The following is a 14,265-nucleotide window of genomic DNA, read 5'->3' on the forward strand; positions in this document are numbered from 1 at the left end:
GGGGTTTATCTGTGGGACTTAGACTGCTAAGGAGCTTAGGAGCTTCTGAAAGTGTTGACTTCCAGACTAAAGTCTGTTTTCTATCTTTCTGTAGCTGTGATCTGTGTTGTCTGCAAATGTCCAGATCCCAGGATCTGTTCTCTTTCTATTTTGTGGATGGTTACATGTAGGAGGGATTTAAATACTGGATCTATTTCTAAAGGGAAAGAATGGAGAAAAGAAGCAATGTTGTAATATTTTAGCAGAAGAAACCTGTCTTTGATTTTATGGAATGTATCTTTCACTAACTTACACGTGTCTAAGGGAAATGGATATTGCAAGAATTTTTTTTGCTCCTTGACTGAATATTTTGCGTTTTGCCTCTTTGTAGTACTCTTCCTCAGTAGAACCTGAATGTTTACCTAAAAAGTTATCAAGCCCTTAATGTGACTGTGAAGATTTAAACAAACACACAGTCAACCATTGTTTTCCTTTATCAGACTAACCCCAATTTTTTAGTGTTTTTTAAATTTTTATTTCTTTGTATAGTCTTTTAATCCTTCCAGCATTCTCCAAGCCAAGGTCACCAGTGTCTGTGTGTCTGGGGGATTGTGCAATGCAGACCAAGTTTGCTGCAGCCTTTTTTTCACTTCTGAAAAAAACACAATCCACTTAATCTGACAAGTGAAATCTTTGATTACATTACATACACAATACTACTTTTTTCTTGTTAAGACAGAGGAGGAAATAAATGCAGAAATGTGTCTGCTATATTTCCACATTATCAATCTGCTGAAGGAAACCATGATCCTGACAGGTGCAAACACTGGACTCACAGGCTTATGGAGTCTCATGAGCCTTTCAAAGGTTTCTCACCTCACTGATCCAAAATAAACCTCAGTGCTTAAAAATCAAAGCAAGCAAAATGTTTTATGTAGCACAGTCTGGTACAGAAGCAAAGAACAGGAAGAGAAAGAGGGTAAAAAAGGTTATTTCTGTACATTGGCCGTTAATTGCAATTCCTTTATGACTCGTCTTTTGGAGTTGACCTTTCTCTGGATGTCCCCAGTGCTGGATACGGTGATAGGAATGCTACTGTTTAACTGCTGGCCATGTCACTTGTAGTTAAAACACGAATTGCCTCTCTAGTACATAATTTAAAAATGTATGTAATTAGCATCATGGACACTAACCCCTTACCATTGCTTCCTTTTAACTTAAGGACAGTTGCAGGTTTCAGTTCTTGACCATCTTTCAAGGTTTGTACCACTCTGTATCTCGTAGTTTAAAAAATGTCAGGAAGAAATATACTGTGAAATGGAGAGATATATCATGCATACAGTAATATCAGCTGAGGTGCAGCCTATCTGACTGGGATGCAAATCACCCCATGCATATCTGTCATTACCAGGGACTGGAAAGCACTGTTTGAGAGATTTAGCTAACAGTAGACTAAAACAGAAAAAAACACACCCTGTTTCATGGTTTACCTTTAATGTACAATCAATGATCACCATCTTCTGCCTAAGATAAGTGCCTTTCACACAATTCTCTGCCTCAGCCATCAGGTCCCAATACCAAAAAGATGTGAATACAAACCTGTGGAGTCATTGTGTTTGCCAAGGTTTCTTTCCTTTCGGCACAGGCAGTGTAAAATGATGAGACTGGAAATAGTCTTCTGCTCTGGAAGGGTTTCTGAGATGTCACTCCAGCTCTGGGCACATCTGAAATTATTTGTGAGAGATATATATAAATATCTATGCCATGTATATAAACGTATGCACATGTATATGTAAAAAAATCTCTAATTTATTACATATTATATACTTTTGTGACTGTTTCAGGAAGAAAAAAAGCAACACAAACAAACAATGGGACCAACATGCAGGAACAAATAAAACCTCTTCCTATCTAGAGTAGAATAAATTATTACTGAATGCTGAGGTTAATGTTCACTCCAAACTGGGGCCTGCACAGCTGGGATTCTTAGTGCTGTTTGATCTGCCCTTTCAAGCTCTGATGATCCCACTAAATTGCATTTAATGGACACAGGGCTGAAGTACAAAAAAAGAGAGGCCTTGTTATAAAACAATAGAGACAACTTAGCTCTCACACACACCTCTTCTTTGTACTTCATGAAAGCCTTTGTCCTGATGCGCAGGGGGGAAAATACGTTATGAAGTACTCCACTGGCATTGTTTGCTTGAGTTTCAGAAGCATGACTGCCTTTTTTTTCAGGTAGTCAGATTTACAGTCGCTACAGTGGAGGGTGAATTTCACAAGAGGCATTTGTACTTGGCTAGTCACATCAGAACAGGATGTCGCACACCTGCACACTCCATTCATAGAAAGAAAATTGTTCTGAATAATTACTCTCCAGATATATTTAAGATTTCACCCATACAAGCTACTGGAGGCATGCACAATTGCAGTAACTTTGCAGAAGCTCCCTCTGCACTTTTCTTGTCCTGGAAGATGTCACTCTAAATTCATCCCTGCTGAAAAAAAAAAAAAAGTAAATTTTATACTGGTGCTCTTTCTGGTAGTTTCCTGAGAAATTCATAATAGAGGAAGATGCAAACTGAAAAATATATCCTTCCATTTTATTGAAGATTTTACTAGATTTTACTAGATGTTGGTTTCCAAACAAGCATGGCAAACACTCCCCCCCCCCTTTTTTTTCTGAAATAACTGAATGCAATTTCCATCTTCTTAGATTTATATATCTATTAATCTGTTCCTCGTTAAACCTATCTGAGGGCCCAAGATTGCTCATGGCTTCCAGTTGCTGGGCCTCGCCTTCTTTAAATTCTAACAAAAATGGTCCTTGATAAATCACTATCATTTTAAAATCAATATGGTGCAATGTAAATCTGGAAAGAAAAAAGACATTTAGTTGCCATAAAAACCAGCCAATATCTGACTTAATATAAAAAACAATGGATTATCTTCTCATTTTGATGCATAATTTAGACAACAAGAAGGGGTCTGAATATAACTACCTGAAAACTTTACACATAAAAAATCTGTATAATTTTTCCCTATAAAAAGCAAGGAAGATTTGCAGTGTCAGTATGAAAATCTTTATACTGATGTGCTGACTGCTTTCAGTCCCAGTCCCAGATACAGGGAGCAGTAAGGCTGATATTCTGTGAGGTCCATACTTATCCGTTTGACATGTATTGATTTCATGAAGATTGCATGTGGGATTGTGGATGTTTCCTATCATAACATGCTTGATATTGCAGGTAGTCAAGGAACGTTTTGAAGGCTGGCTGACGAAAAGGGCTTTTCTTCTCTGGTATTACTTATGTGGGAGCAATAATTTTGGGGCACTTGAAGGATGCCAATAGTTTCTGGGGCTAGCAAAAGTGACAGAACAGCACAAAGCCTACTACAGGAGAATAAGCCTATATTTATGTTTCAAGCCCACAATGGGCCATAAAGATAATACAATCTACCTTTGGCATATTTGCCCTCCTTTCCTGACTTCTCTTTCTGAATTTACTTGAACTAGTTCAAGCTTCAAAACTATGAGTTATAGCTGAATGATGATGTTAGATAAATGCCTGTGGCTTGAGAAGCCCAAGAGGTGGCCATAATGAGAAGAACTCTCCCAGCCAGTCCAAGATTGGAATTGTCGAATTACTTTTCTGAATTACTCACCTGACTGCTGAGAGACAGCCAAGAGTAGGATGGTTTCCTTTGGGGTCCATTGGCTGTATGGAAACATGAGAATAAGGAACGATGCTATTGAACTTTGAATTTCAGGTCCTTAAAACTCACTCTGGAGGAGCTCCAAGGTACTTTGCCTCTCCTTCAAGGAAAGAGAGCATTACTCTAAGTGGTGGAGTGTTTCTTCTGGGAAACTGATTGGAAATGTGGTTCAATAATAGTCAGCAAAGGTGAAATGGGAATATAGAATTGTAAGGTAAGAGCAATTTGCTCAGCTACTGTAGAGAGGTAATTTAATTAGATGATTCAGGGAAACACAATTTAGGTTTTTGTTTTTTTTTTTTTTTTTTTTTAATCGGTGTATTAACCCTGGACTAGTAAGAGTGAGCAGCAAGAACATGAAGCAAAGATTGTCAGTAACAGGTAAGTGTGTCATTCTCTGTGGTGACTGGCTCTGAGGCACACTGAAGCTGGCGAGCTGAGAAAATTGGAATGAGGAGGCTAATTTAAAAAAAGAGATAGCACTGTTCCCAGTTTTATTCTTGCTTGAATTCCAAATGTCTGCAGATCATGGGTTTAGTTTGGCCTATTAACTATCTACGTTTGAAATCTGTATTGAGATCCAAATCACTGCTGAATTTATGATTCACAGAAGGAAAGAGATTAGATTCAGATCACTAATCACCAGAGTGTTTGCCACAGAGAAAGTCCAGGTGTGTTTACTTTATTCCTTAATTAATTAATCTTTACCTATTTCTTCCAAATAACCTGCCCTTAAGGGTGGTTAGATACCACAGCTATGAGAACAATAAGATGCTCTAGACTGATGTTTTCTGAGTGACTGTCTGTAAGACAGCAGTTGCTTTGTAAAGTCAACAGGCTTGCTTCATAGCTGACCCCAGGCCCCTGTAAGCAACAGAGAAATTGTCTGGTATTGAAATTGTCTGGTAAATGTGCAGAATGGCCTGAGAGAAATGTTGAGTGTTGTCAATGGGATACAGAGCCAAAGGCTTTGTGAAATGTTTATCTGATTTATTTTTTCTCTCTAGGAAATCTCTCTGATTCCACCTGCCATTTGTGTTTTGACTGTCGTGTTTAGAAACATTATATGAAAATGGCCCTAACAGGCCTCTGATGCTAAGAATGGTAGGTGACTTAATGGTGCTCTATTTTTTGCCTTTAAGGGTCGTGTCTCCTAATTTCCTATACTAAGCACTTCGGGATGGGGTTTCCTCCAAATTAGAACAGCAAGTGTATGCAGAGGCTGCCGTGGGGCTGGTCTGGAAGCTTGCTCTGGTCTGAGAGCAGAGCAGCAGTGCCTCTGGAGTGCCTTCATGGAAAGGACTGGGAATTACAGAGGGCTGGGAGTCAGGAGCAAAGTGCTATGGCTGCGGAGACCTGTGCTTTCCTCTGTACTTGCAGAGCTCCCTTGAGAAACTGAGGTGATAGGAGATTACTGAGCTACTCTGTTCTTATACAGTTAACAACCACTTTCTAATGGAGGGGCTGTTTTAATGCACTAGTTTATCTGATTCATATAAAAAATAGCAATAGAACAATTTAATGAACAATGGTATAATAGTATAATAATATTATAATAAACATCAGTAGTTTTACTACAAATACATGTAAACAATCTGAATCAGTGTAACTATGGTACTTATGGGGAGTAGTTCATTGTTAATATTATCTAATTAAAAGAATGCAAAAGTACTAATCTGAGTAGAGACCAACGTACTCTGCAATATTTTTAATACAAGGGAAAGTAGGGTCTGTTTACTGGGGAGAAGGATGATCTTGGTGTTGTCCGCATCCTCACACAGATTTACTCTGTGACCTTCCCCACTCATCGAGGTGATGATTTTCAAACACAGATGAATGCTTACGTCCATGTTTTGCCATTTAATAAAAATGGCTCGATTTTCATAATGTTTGTGTCTCCCCCACCTCCTAATTCTGGTACAAATCATGGTTACTTGCAACCGAGGTGAATTTGGCAGCCGGGACTGTAATTACCCTTCATCCTTCCCACCCTGTGCAACTGATGTTAGTGGTGTTCTCTGGGTTTACTGAGCAGAATTCCACTCTTGGCTGAGCTCCTCAGGCTAATATTTTCAAAGAAACCTATAAGGAAATAATGTCCAAATCAGTAGGATTTTGGTGAGTTATTCCCTTGGTTTTCTTTGGAAAAAAAAAAAAAAGGGGGGGGGGGGGCCTGGAATTGCTGACTTTGGCCATTTAAATAGACAGCGGAATTTAGTTCCACTGGGCATTAAATCTTTACCAGATCTTACTTGGATCTCAGACCTGAAATATTCACAGAGCAGTGATGTCATGTTAATGATGATAGTGTAACTATGATGTGATTTAATCAAGAGAAGAAACACGGTTTATTACCCTAACTATAGAAGCCTGTACTATGCTAAATGCATTTCCACACAGCAGTAGGTGGAAATTTTTTCTTTTACCTCTTGTGTTTATATTTCAAATAAATTAAATTTCTTATTTTTCCAGAACTAGGAGCACCCCTATTCTACAAACAAGTCACCAGTTTTTAGGACTCCTTTAAAATGAAAGGATTGGCAGGGGAAGAACTAAATGCTTAAGCACAAGGCCAGGGTGGTGATGTGCGATCTGAGTCATCTGATGATGACTCAGGTGAAGGTTGCTGCTGCTCAGTTGACATCATGGAATGGGATGTAGAAACAGTGTCTCTGTGCTAATTGTCTATGGGTAGTTTCCTTCTCATTCTGCATCTAAATGGACAACAACGTTTTTCTGCATCCCCATGGGATCTGTAATTCAAGGGTAGAGTTTGATGCACATTAGGGATAAGACTGTCCTGCATTTATGGCTGTGTGGAAGTGTACATACAAGCCACTGTTACAGAGCAGTTCATGCAGGGTAACTCATCACCCAACTGCCAGTTTGTGTGCTCACACCCTATGGCAATGAGAGGTAATTCAAGGTAGCTAACTTTAAAGGAGACAAGGCAGTCCTTGGATTTTAGATCTCTAAAGGAAGAAAAGATTTTTTTGCATTGCTTTAAATATGATATATGCCTTTTACAGTGTGAATAACATTCTTTAATATCTATATTTAGTGTAGCAACTACAATAAAACTGACTCTGGAACATAAGCCTAGAGAGCGTCTGTTTCTTTTTGTTGGAAAGCCTAACCGTGATAGTTCTGTTTCTTTCATAGGATATTTTTCAGCTTTCTTTGCAAAACTTTTTGTTTCCCATGAAGGGTTTTGTCTGTGTTTGCATCTATCACTGGAGCTTGTACAAACTTGGAAGTACTTTCACAATATGCCAGCAGTCATTTTCCTTTCAGTTCTGTCCATTTCTAGAAGAAAGAAAGAAAGTTGGCATGCTGTGGGGCTTGAATACAGTATGTTTCCTCTTGTCATACTGTTCCAGCAGTCAGGCAAAGATCACACATTTTTCCCCCCTCAGATGGCTATAAAACATTTTACATTAGAAGTTTTCAGGTAACTATCTGTCACTAAACCAACACACAAGCAGCATGATTTATCACAGTGAACAGAGCTGGCTCAAAAATATTCATGAGTCGGTGAACATTTAGAGCTCGATCTAAAAATGTTGCATGCGAGAAAAAAAGGAGAGCGTTTAATAGAAGCTTCAGGCTTTAATCTCTCTCGGCTTTACAGACATGCTAGCATATGGATTCACATGTGTCTGCCATGTGGTAGAGTTTGTACTTCTCAGAATCCAAAGCAAATAACATTTTAAGCTTTCTTTTTAAGGGGAAAGAAGGGACAAAACATACTAATAACTCCTACAACTGAAGAAGAAAAAGCTCAGACTACTCGATCCATGTAAATAGAGAGTGATATCAAAAGTTCCCACTTGGGATGTTCAAATGTGTAAGGGCTCCCATGCACAGGCAACGAAAATAGAGAGGTGAGGCCAGGTGACGCTTGCATGTGAAGCCTGTGGGGCAGGAGATCTGGAAACGGAAGATGAATATTGATAGGCAGTAGGCTGCTCTGTCGACAAGGAGAAGACAGGTGCCTGGAAGGGCCCATCGCTCAGCATGGGAAGGCATGCTGCACCAGCTGGAGAGGGCAGCCGCGGCCCCGTGCGGAGTTATCCTAAGCATCCTCCCCGAAACTGCGCAGGGCTGAGCTCCATTAACTTAGGGCAGAGAGTAAATGGCAAATCCCCGTCTGGTACATATATAAATATAGCAGTCAGCTCAGAGCAGGTGGACTCTTTGGCTTTCAGGCGGAATGGGCCTGATGGGTCTGATTGCAGGATTGGTTGTCCTTTATAAAGAATTTATTTAGAACTATTTTTTTTTTTGGTAATGCTTTATTATTTAAATGTTCCTTGTGTATACTGGAAGAAGAAAACAAACAAAACACACTTCAGTGTTGTTCTTCCAGCAATTCAGATATGGAAAATGCACTTCATTTGATTACCCTCCACTATTCAAAAATCCCAGACAATATATTGGTTCCAAAACAAATTACCCTTAGGGATTTTTTTAGATTATAATACACAGGGTGTTCCTATATCTATAGCAGAAGGGTTATTAAAAATAAATCAGATTCTTAATAATGGAATCATTCCCTTGAGTACAAGAGCTGAATAGCATTTGTTCATCAAAGGACATATCTTTCTGTCAAATCTGAGATTCAGAAACTTCGAATCAAACTCACAGTGAGACCACTTCCTCCACCTCCTCCCTTGCCAGAGACAAAATCTAGTTAGCTGCTGGGAGGTTGAGGGGAGGTGGATTTACACCAACAATGACAGCAGGCGTGGTGGTTTGATAGGTGACCACCCTACCAGGCCACTCCGATTGCATGACAGCTGCCTGTAGTCAGCCATGCACTTCTAGGTATAGATAGATGCATTCTCCCGGCAGGACCCTGCAGACAGCCACATTCTTCCAGTCGGGTGCTATAGTCAGCTCGCTTTCAGTGGCTTATATTGTAATCAGCCACATTCTTATATTAATATGTTATAGCCCTTCCTCCTTGGGGCTGTATGTTGCCCTGCCAAAGTCACTTGCTGTAGTCAATCAGGCAGGCACAGCCCGATATAGGTGTATGAAGGAAACAGCAGTTTTTACTGTGAGAGAAGCACATATGCTGCAGGCCATTGTAGCACTGTAACCTCATGCATTACCAGACCACTTTCCTTTAAAGTATAACATGGAGTCAGATGGCATAGCCATACGCTGGCTTCCACAGGTTTTCACTGAAGTCACTTTACTAGCAAGGACTGTGCTGTAAATTCCCGGGGGCCTCTTCTCTATCCAGTGAGCTGAAGTGTCACACTTGACTTGGTGTTTGTCCCTAAGGTATGACTCCCTTATTCACCTGCGTACTGGAGGCTGTGTAGATTTAGCCTAATGAACAGCTAAGGCCTCTTAAATTTTCTCAGGACTTTCACAGTAACCTAATTCCCCCCTATCCTGCACCCCATTCCCCAAATCTTATTTTAATTACCCGAACTGTCACTGAAAGAAAAAGATGGAAAAAGCCTGGCCAGGATGGGGAAAAGCTGCAAACTTCACTGGCCTCAAAATTTTAATGAGCTTATTAGTATGTGGAAGTGCCTTGCTCAGAGTGTGCTGAGCGCTGACAATCAGGTATCATTCATTAGGTTGTCTTGCTTTATATAGCTGTGGTGGTTTTACCCTGTTGTGAAGCTAAACTCCACCACAACTATTGTCTTACTCCACCTCCTCAAAGGAAGAGGGGGAGAAGAAAAGATGATGGAAAGGGCTCAAGGGCTGAGATAAGGACAGGGAGATCACTCACCAGTTATCGTCATGGACAAAACAGAGAGCACAGGGAGATTGATATAATTTATTGCTTATCACTAGCAGACTAGAATGGTGAGAAACCAAAAGCAAACTAAAACCACCTTCCCCCCACCCACCCTCCTCTACCTCCTTCCCAAAAGCAGCACCGGGGAACAGGCAACAAGGGCTGTGGTCAGTCCCTGACACTTCGTCTCCACCGCTCCCTCATGGTCACTCTCTGCCCCTGCTTCACGTGGGGTCCCTCCCACGGGATGCCGTCCTTCCCGAACTGAACCTGCGGGGGCTGCCCACAGGCAGCAGCTCTTCAAGAACTGCTCCCACACGGCTCCGTACCACCAGGTCCATCCCCCAGGAGCAAACTGCTCCAGCACGGGTCCCCCACGGGCGGCAGCTCCCCCCAGACCCCCTGCTCCTGCGTGGGCTCCTCTCCACGGGCTGCAGCTCCGGCCCGGGGCCTGCTCCTGCGGGGGCTCTCCGTGGGCCGCAGCCTCCTCCAGGCCACATCCACCTGCTCCACCGGGGGCTCCTCCACGGGCTGCAGCGTGGAGATCTGCTCCATGTGGGACCCGTGGGCTGCAGGGGGACAGCCTGCTCCACCAGGGGCCTCTCCACAGGCACAGGGGAACTTCTGCTGCGTGCCTGGAGCACCTCCTGCCCTCCTGCTGCACTCACCTTGGGGGCTGCAGGGCTGGTTCTCTCACATTTCTCACTCCTCTCTCCCAGCTGCAGTTGCACAGCAGTTTTTTTCCCCTTTCTTCAGTCTGCTCTCCCAGAGGCCCACCCAGCGTCACTCCCTGGCTCAGCTCTGGCCAGCAGTGGATCCCTTTTGGAGCCGGCTGGAGCTGGCTCTGATCTGATGTGGGGCAGCTGCTGGGCTGTGCTCACAGAGGCCACCCCTGCAGCCCCCCTGTTACCAAGCCCTCACCACATAAACCCAATACAAATGGGTTTACATTTCCTACAAAAAGCTAAGAGTTTTGGAATAAAACACTTTTTTTTTTTTTTTTTAATATCATATGTTTTTTTATTTATCTTACCACATGGGTTTATAAATTTGTGGTGGATTGTCTGTCAGGCTGCAAGAGCATTGGACAAGTTTGTATCTTCCTGTATGTACCTATAACAGATCAACCACTCTAGAAGAACCCACAAAAGCCAAATGTCTGCTAGAGATAGCAATCAGATCTCAAGATATATCAGGTATTGTCTGGAATGCTTCTGTCCTTGCACTGGTCTAATATAAAGACATGAGAAATATGAGAGAACTGTTGGAAATAATGTTGTTTCATTTCTGTTTCCATTTCATCTCCCACCAATACAGTCAGCTATTACTCTTTAGTCAACCATCACTCTTTTCATTAATGTTACACTTAGGTCATCACTTGCTTCCTTTGAGATGTCAGTAACAGTAAATTGTGGGACCGCAGCCATTCCTTTCTGCACACCGCAATGAACTCATTTTGTTTACACTTTTTTTTTTTGTATAGGAAAAGAACTTAGTCTATATTTTGTTACATGTTTAGCATCAGATAACTTTTTATACCATATAAATTACCATAAATAACAATTACCATGTATAACACAGATAATAACATAATTACCATACATAACAATTACTGCAACTAAAAGATGATAGTTCTTTGAATCGGTAATACGTCCAAATGACCATCATTTGGTGTCACCTCTGAATGACACAAACTGTCACCTTTGGAACACTGTGACAGAGAAGCTGTCTTCTCTATATGAATAACAAGACAAGGTCATGATCAAGTATGATCATTAAAGGCTCCCAGAAGTATTTGTTTTGGGAGTAGAGGTGAAGTGCCTGGATTTGCTCCAAATTTCTGTGCATGTCATTTTGATCTGCTTCCCCAAACGTTTTTTGTGGCTTTGATAACATTTTTGATAGCATCTTTTATTGTTACATGAATTTTGTGAAGTTGTTGGCTAAGAATTGTTGTTAAACATTCAATGCATGTAAATAAAGCAGAGCCTTGTGTAGTGCGTTTTTTGGAACATGCAGATCTACTGTAGTTGAAAGGTATTATCTAATTGTAAGCTCACTCTCACAAATAAAGTAACTTAGTCAAAGTTTCCCCTTGTTTACACACTGGGTGGCTTCATTTCTCTTACTGTAGTAGCATGTAGTGCAAATCGGAGCAGAATCTGGTTCATTAATTCTAATTCTGTTCTGGCTGGACAAACAGACGATGCACCCAGATGGAATTGTCATTGCATATAAAAGAAGTGCTTTACATATTTTCTAAGTATCATTAAGATGCTTATTTGGGCTGCAATCTAGGAGCATCTCAGAACACAACCCCAATGACATTGCAGCTGTTGCGCTTGGGCATTAAAAAGGCAGTCTTTCCTTCCATTGTAATCATTTAAAAATTACTAGTCATGTGCAGACTCTAAGAGCTTGACCCACAACCCATGCAAGTGGGGATGGGAGTCAGGGCACGTCTTTCCACTGGAGTGTGCATGCTTTGAATCCCTGTGTAGATTTTGAGTGCCTGGCCACTGACACCAGGTAGTAGACTGTTTACTGAAATAATCCCAAGCAGTTAATAACTGAGGACTGCTGTCGTGGTAGCAAGCACTGCATAGGTGTGAAAAGAGGCTTTCTGAGCACTTCTGTTAGTGTAAAGTTAGAATTCCTTTTCTCAAGTGAAACAAGACAACTCTTTGGCGCTGTTAGCACTGGGACAACTACCCCCACAGCCCTCCTTGTTGCTACGGCCATTTAACTCTTCAGGAAGAGCACAATGGTTAATCTGTGATTCATTACAATATGTGAGTGTCTCTGTGTTGGAGGGGTAACGTCTCTCTTCCTGCAAACAGCAATGCTGTATGAGTGTAATCTTATCTTACGTTACGCTCCAAGCAGCATTCCCTTTCGCCACGCGCTGTATCTGTTAAGCATTGGCTCCTTCCACAAATTTGTCAGCCCTATTTTTGTCACAGAGGGGGGTCCCATTCTGATATTGCTCCAACTGAGTGTTGCACAACTGTTGAACATGGCTGAGGGCTGTGCTGTTCCTGGCAGTACAGTCCTGGTTGCAGTCAAGCCCCAGGAAAGGCATTTCACACTATCTTCACGTGTGGGCTTCTGCTTAAAGGATGTTGCACACTATATGGGCATTGCTAAATTGTCAAAGAGTTCCCTGGGTTTTATTTTAGCCCATGCTGTTTTAACTGGATTTTGTTTTGCAGGCCTATGTAAGAAATTATATTCATTATAATGGAATGTTATATGCCCCACTATGTTCCATTATTGTGGAAAACAATGTTAGGGGAAAGCTGTTCATCTGATCAGGATGTGAGTTCATGCAGCACCTCACATCAGATGTCAGAACTGTAGCAATAGCTCAGTAATAATGGGCAGCAAATTCTCAGGTTTATGCAGTTTCTTTCTCATGCCATGTTGCCACCTGTCATAGGATCACAATAAAACTCAGGTTTGAAGTGACCTTAGGAAATCATTTAGTATAGCCTCTGCTTCAAAATTTTTGTTGCCACCTACTACAGAAAGGACATTCACAACAACAGAGTGGATCTGAAATAGTTTTGGCATCTTCAGTGGTGAGGTTTTGTCTCCCATTGTGATGCTTGGCAGTAGATTAGTGGGCAGTGGGTTAGTGCTCCTGCAGGAATTAGTAGTCTTTGAAAGAGCCACAGCAGACACACAACATCTCTGCAAATGACTGAATATCCAGAAGACAGACTGGTTATAAACACACATACGAAAGCCTACCACTAATGTAGAAAAAGAATCTGGAATTATTCTAAGGCAAGTTCTTCATAATGATATGCGATATTTTAGGATGTGAATATCAGCACCTACGAAATCATTCCCTTTCTAACCTGTCTTGATGCAGCTGGATTTTCTTCTGAGATACTCATCTGTCTGGATGAGTTATTTCAGTTCTGTCTCAAATATTTACTGCATTTGATAACGGTGAGAAAGTACCCTTCACTGTGGGAACAAAAATGTAAGCAACTGTGAAGAAAAAATTGTAGATGGCAGTTATTGTTAGAAAAACTGACCTTTTAATTTTTCAGTTTGTCGTGAATATAAGGTTTATTGAACATCGCAGAAAAACGCTTTAAGTCCACAGATATTTCTTATGTCCGTATGAACACACTGCTGAGTTAATTGGTTAAAGAATTTCCATCCATGTCTTTTATATGCATAGTATATTCCTTCTTTCCTTTCTTCTTCTTCAGTTTTCAATTGAGACAATGCCTTTAGGATCTCTCTTAGATTGCCAGAGAACACTGGAAAACAGATGAATCCTCGGCATAGAGGCCTAAAACCAGGCTGGTTGCTTTAATTATGTAGTTTTGTCTTGTACTGGTAGAGTAATCCGGGGACAAAGTAGTGAATTGAGGGTTCTAACCTCACCTCTGCTGATGAACTTCTCTATGGCCTTCACCACTTTGCTTCTCAGTTTTGTCTCTTTCTGGGTAAGGTACAATGAAATCTGCAGAGAAACGCTATCCGAGAGCAAAAACAAAAAAAATCTTCATTATTGAAAAACCTCAACACATGAAGTAATAAGAAGTAATGTAATGTTTTAACTATGAGATGGAGCACTTAAAATTTAGTATGTTTGAATCTGGTTACATTCATCTTGAATCAGATCTTCAGTATGGGTGGTATAGGATATACAACTTTAAAAACTGCTGGAGAAGAATATGTTTCCCAGAGAGTGACTGACCAGCATGGGCACACACAACATACCTAATGTCAATGGTTTCTGAGCTCTGTTATGCCTCACCTTTAACAGTAGTAATTTGTTCCAG

At 41.1% G+C, this 14,265-nt stretch overlaps 1 long non-coding RNA gene across 1 annotated transcript; it reads right to left on the reverse strand.

Moving 5' to 3' along the window:
- Nucleotides 1-462: 462 nt before the first annotated feature.
- LOC310896238 lies at nucleotides 463-10,219 on the reverse strand. Its single transcript, XR_014581295.1, has 6 exons — nucleotides 10,129-10,219; nucleotides 3,646-3,698; nucleotides 2,099-2,474; nucleotides 1,579-1,703; nucleotides 1,180-1,289; nucleotides 463-631 (listed from the first exon to the last, which is right to left on the reverse strand). It is a non-coding gene; the product is annotated as an uncharacterized lncRNA (long non-coding RNA).
- Between the last annotated feature and the right edge of the window lie 4,046 nt (nucleotides 10,220-14,265).

This window comes from Anser anser, assembly GCF_964211835.1.
Source record: "Anser anser genome assembly, chromosome: 3".
Lineage (NCBI taxonomy): Eukaryota > Metazoa > Chordata > Aves > Anseriformes > Anatidae > Anser > Anser anser.